This window comes from Idiotropiscis lumnitzeri, unplaced genomic scaffold, assembly GCF_059441095.1.
Source record: "Idiotropiscis lumnitzeri isolate Australia: NSW breed Sydney's pygmy pipehorse unplaced genomic scaffold, RoL_Ilum_1.0 HiC_scaffold_72, whole genome shotgun sequence".
NCBI classification, from domain to species: Eukaryota; Metazoa; Chordata; class Actinopteri; order Syngnathiformes; family Syngnathidae; genus Idiotropiscis; species Idiotropiscis lumnitzeri.
The window spans coordinates 299,161-304,700 of NW_028283610.1; positions in this window are offsets into that span (position 1 = coordinate 299,161).

Below are 5,540 nucleotides of genomic sequence, written 5' to 3' on the forward strand. Positions count from 1 at the left end.
CAGGTCGCAGTCTCCCCTGGAGGCGTGGGTTCGAATCCCACCTCAGACAGAGCCCGTTGAAAGTACCAAGCAATAACAAAGCAAACACAGTCAAGAGAGCATTACCAGCTGCCAGGATGGCAGAGCGGTCTAAGGCGTTGCGTTCAGGTCACAGTCTCCCCAGGAGGCGTGGGTTCGAATCCCACCTCAGACAGAGCCCATTGAAAGTACCAAGCAAGAACAAAGCAAACACAGTAAAGAGAGCATTACCAGGTGCCAGGATGGCGGAGCGGTCTAAGGCGTTGCGTTCAGGTCGCAGTCTCCCCAGGAGGCGTGGGTTCGAATCCCACCTCAGACAGAGCCCATTGAAAGTACCAAGCAAGAACAAAGCAAACACAGTCAAGAGAGCATTACCAGCTGCAAGGATGGCAGAGCGGTCTTAGGCGTTGCGTACAGGTCGCAGTCTCCACAGGAGGCGTGGGTTCGAATCCCACCTCAGACAGAGCCCATTGAAAGTACCAAGCAATAACCAAGGAAACACGGTCAAGAGAGCATTACCAGTTGCCAGGATGGCGGAGCGGTCTCAGGCGTTGCGTTCAGGTCACAGTCTCCCCAGGAGGCGTGGGTTCGAATCCCACCTCAGACAGAGCCCATTGAAAGTACCAAGCAAGAACAAAGCAAACACAGTAAAGAGAGCATTACCAGGTGCCAGGATGGCGGAGCGGTCTAAGGCGTTGCGTTCAGGTCGCAGTCTCCCCAGGAGGCGTGGGTTCAAATCCCACCTCAGACAGTGCCCATTGAAAGTACCAAGCAAGAACAAAGCAAACACAGTCAAGAGAGCATTACCAGTTTCAAGCATAGCGGAGCGGTCTAAGGCGTTGCGTTCAGGTCGCAGTCTCCACAGGAGGCGTGGGTTCGAATCCCACCTCAGACAGAGCCCATTGAAAGTACCAAGCAATAACCAAGGAAACACGGTCAAGAGAGCATTACCAGTTGCCAGGATGGCGGAGCGGTCTCAGGCGTTGCGTTCAGGTCACAGTCTCCCCAGGAGGCGTGGGTTCGAATCCCACCTCAGACAGAGCCCATTGAAAGTACCAAGCAAGAACAAAGCAAACACAGTAAAGAGAGCATTACCAGGTGCCAGGATGGCGGAGCGGTCTAAGGCGTTGCGTTCAGGTCGCAGTCTCCCCAGGAGGCGTGGGTTCGAATCCCACCTCAGACAGAGCCCATTGAAAGTACCAAGCAAGAACAAAGCAAACACAGTCAAGAGAGCATTACCAGTTGCAAGCATAGCGGAGCGGTCTAAGGCGTTGCGTTCAGGTCGCAGTCTCCACAGGAGGCGTGGGTTCGAATCCCACCTCAGACAGAGCCCATTGAAAGTACCAAGCAATAACCAAGGAAACACGGTCAAGAGAGCATTACCAGTTGCCAGGATGGCGGAGCGGTCTAAGGCGTTGTGTTCAGGTCACAGTCTCCCCAGGAGGCGTGGGTTCGAATCCCACCTCAGACAGAGCCCATTGAAAGTACCAAGCAAGAACAAAGCAAACACAGTAAAGAGAGCATTACCAGGTGCCAGGATGGCGGAGCGGTCTAAGGCGTTGCGTTCAGGTCGCAGTCTCCCCAGGAGGCGTGGGTTCGAATCCCACCTCAGACAGAGCCCATTGAAAGTACCAAGCAAGAACAAAGGAAACACAGTCAAGAAAGCATTACCAGTTGCCAGGATGGCGGTGCGGTCTAAGGCGTTGCGTTCAGGTCGCAGTCTCCCCAGGAGGCGTGGGTTCGAATCCCACCTCAGACAGAGCCCATTGAAAGTACCAAGCAAGAACAAAGCAAACACAGTCAAGAGAGCATTACCAGATGATAAGATGGCAGAGCGGTCTAAGGCGTTGCGTTCAGGTCGCAGTCTCCCCAGGAGGCGTGGGTTCAAATCCCACCTCAGACAGTGACCATTGAAAGTACCAAGCAAGAACAAAGCAAACACAGTCAAGAGAGCATTACCAGATGCCAGCATAGCGGAGCGGTCTAAGGTGTTGCGTTCAGGTCGCAGTCTCCCCAGGAGGCGTGGGTTCGAATCCCACCTCAGACAGAGCCCATTGAAAGTACCAAGCAAGAACAAAGCAAACACATTCAAGAGAGCATTACCAGTTGCCAGGATTGCAGAGCGGTCTAAGGCGCTGCGTTCAGGTCGCCGTCTCCCCAGCAGGCTTGGGTTCAAATCCCGCAGCAGACAGAGCCCAATGAAAGTACCAAGCAAGAAGAAAGCAAAGACAGTCAAGAGAGCATTACCAGCTGCAAGGATGGCGGAGCGGTCGAAGGCGTTGCGTTCAGGTCGCAGTCTCCCCAGGAGGCGTGGGTTCGAATCCCACCTCAGACAGAGCCCATTGAAAGTACCAAGCAATGACAAAGGAAACACGGTCAAGAGAGCATTACCAGTTGCCAGGATGGCGGAGCGGTCTAAGGCGTTGCGTCCAGGTGACAGTCTCCCCAGGAGGCGTGGGTTCGAATCCCACCTCAGACAGAGCCCATTGAAAGTACCAAGCAAGAACAAAGCAAACACAGTAAAGAGAGCATTACCAGGTGCCAGGATGGCGGAGCGGTCTAAGGCGTTGCGTTCAGGTGACAGTCTCCCCAGGAGGCGTGGGTTCGAATCCCACCTCAGACAGAGCCCATTGAAAGTACCAAGCAAGAACAAAGCAAACACAGTAAAGAGAGCATTACCAGGTGCCAGGATGGCGGAGCGGTCTAAGGCGTTGCGTTCAGGTCGCAGTCTCCCCTGGAGGCGTGGGTTCGAATCCCACCTCAGACAGAGCCCATTGAAAGTACCTAGCAATAACAAAGCAAACACGGTCAAGAGAGCATTACCAGTTGCCAGGATGGCGGAGCGGTCTAAGGCGTTGCGTTCAGGTCGCAGTCTCCCCAGGAGGCGTGGGTTCGAATCCCACCTCAGACAGAGCCCATTGAAGGTACCAAGCAATAACCAAGGAAACACGGTCAAGAGAGCATTACCAGTTGCCAGGATGGCAGAGCGGTCTAAGGCGTTGCGGTCAGGTCACAGTCTCCCCAGGAGGCGTGGGTTCGAATCCCACCTCAGACAGAGCCCATTGAAAGTACCAAGCAAGAACAAAGGAAACACAGTCAAGAAAGCATTACCAGTTGCCAGGATGGCGGAGCGGTCTAAGGCGTTGCGTTCAGGTCGCAGTCTCCCCAGGAGGCGTGGGTTCGAATCCCACCTCAGACAGAGCCCATTGAAAGTACCAAGCAAGAAGAAAGCAAACACAGTCAAGAGAGCATTACCAGCTGCAAGGACGGCGGAGCGGTCTTCGGCGTTGCGTTCAGGTCGCAGTCTCCCCAGGAGGCGTGGGTTCGAATCCCACCTCAGACAGAGCCCATTGAAAGTACCAAGCAAGAAGAAAGCAAAGACAGTCAAGAGAGCATTACCAGCTGCAAGGATGGCGGAGCGGTCGAAGGCGTTGCGTTCAGGTCGCAGTCTCCCCAGGAGGCGTGGGTTCGAATCCCACTTCAGACAGAGCCCATTGAAAGTACCAAGCAAGAACAAAGCAAACACAGTAAAGAGAGCATTACCAGGTGCCAGGATGGCGGAGCGGTCTAAGGCGTTGCGTTCAGGTCGCAGTCTCCCCAGGAGGCGTGGGTTCGAATCCCACCTCAGACAGAGCCCATTGAAAGTACCAAGCAAGAAGAAAGCAAACACAGTCAAGAGAGCATTACCAGCTGCAAGGACGGCGGAGCGGTCTTCGGCGTTGCGTTCAGGTCGCAGTCTCCCCAGGAGGCGTGGGTTCGAATCCCACCTCAGACAGAGCCCATTGAAAGTACCAAGCAAGAAGAAAGCAAACACAGTCAAGAGAGCATTACCAGCTGCCAGGATGGCGGAGCGGTCTAAGGCGTTGCGTTCAGGTCGCAGTCTCCCCTGGAGGCGTGGGTTCGAATCCCACCTCAGACAGAGCCCGTTGAAAGTACCAAGCAATAACAAAGCAAACACAGTCAAGAGAGCATTACCAGCTGCCAGGATGGCAGAGCGGTCTAAGGCGTTGCGTTCAGGTCACAGTCTCCCCAGGAGGCGTGGGTTCGAATCCCACCTCAGACAGAGCCCATTGAAAGTACCAAGCAAGAACAAAGCAAACACAGTAAAGAGAGCATTACCAGGTGCCAGGATGGCGGAGCGGTCTAAGGCGTTGCGTTCAGGTCGCAGTCTCCCCAGGAGGCGTGGGTTCGAATCCCACCTCAGACAGAGCCCATTGAAAGTACCAAGCAAGAACAAAGCAAACACAGTCAAGAGAGCATTACCAGCTGCAAGGATGGCAGAGCGGTCTTAGGCGTTGCGTACAGGTCGCAGTCTCCACAGGAGGCGTGGGTTCGAATCCCACCTCAGACAGAGCCCATTGAAAGTACCAAGCAATAACCAAGGAAACACGGTCAAGAGAGCATTACCAGTTGCCAGGATGGCGGAGCGGTCTCAGGCGTTGCGTTCAGGTCACAGTCTCCCCAGGAGGCGTGGGTTCGAATCCCACCTCAGACAGAGCCCATTGAAAGTACCAAGCAAGAACAAAGCAAACACAGTAAAGAGAGCATTACCAGGTGCCAGGATGGCGGAGCGGTCTAAGGCGTTGCGTTCAGGTCGCAGTCTCCCCAGGAGGCGTGGGTTCAAATCCCACCTCAGACAGTGCCCATTGAAAGTACCAAGCAAGAACAAAGCAAACACAGTCAAGAGAGCATTACCAGTTTCAAGCATAGCGGAGCGGTCTAAGGCGTTGCGTTCAGGTCGCAGTCTCCACAGGAGGCGTGGGTTCGAATCCCACCTCAGACAGAGCCCATTGAAAGTACCAAGCAATAACCAAGGAAACACGGTCAAGAGAGCATTACCAGTTGCCAGGATGGCGGAGCGGTCTCAGGCGTTGCGTTCAGGTCACAGTCTCCCCAGGAGGCGTGGGTTCGAATCCCACCTCAGACAGAGCCCATTGAAAGTACCAAGCAAGAACAAAGCAAACACAGTAAAGAGAGCATTACCAGGTGCCAGGATGGCGGAGCGGTCTAAGGCGTTGCGTTCAGGTCGCAGTCTCCCCAGGAGGCGTGGGTTCGAATCCCACCTCAGACAGAGCCCATTGAAAGTACCAAGCAAGAACAAAGCAAACACAGTCAAGAGAGCATTACCAGTTGCAAGCATAGCGGAGCGGTCTAAGGCGTTGCGTTCAGGTCGCAGTCTCCACAGGAGGCGTGGGTTCGAATCCCACCTCAGACAGAGCCCATTGAAAGTACCAAGCAATAACCAAGGAAACACGGTCAAGAGAGCATTACCAGTTGCCAGGATGGCGGAGCGGTCTAAGGCGTTGTGTTCAGGTCACAGTCTCCCCAGGAGGCGTGGGTTCGAATCCCACCTCAGACAGAGCCCATTGAAAGTACCAAGCAAGAACAAAGCAAACACAGTAAAGAGAGCATTACCAGGTGCCAGGATGGCGGAGCGGTCTAAGGCGTTGCGTTCAGGTCGCAGTCTCCCCAGGAGGCGTGGGTTCGAATCCCACCTCAGACAGAGCCCATTGAAAGTACCA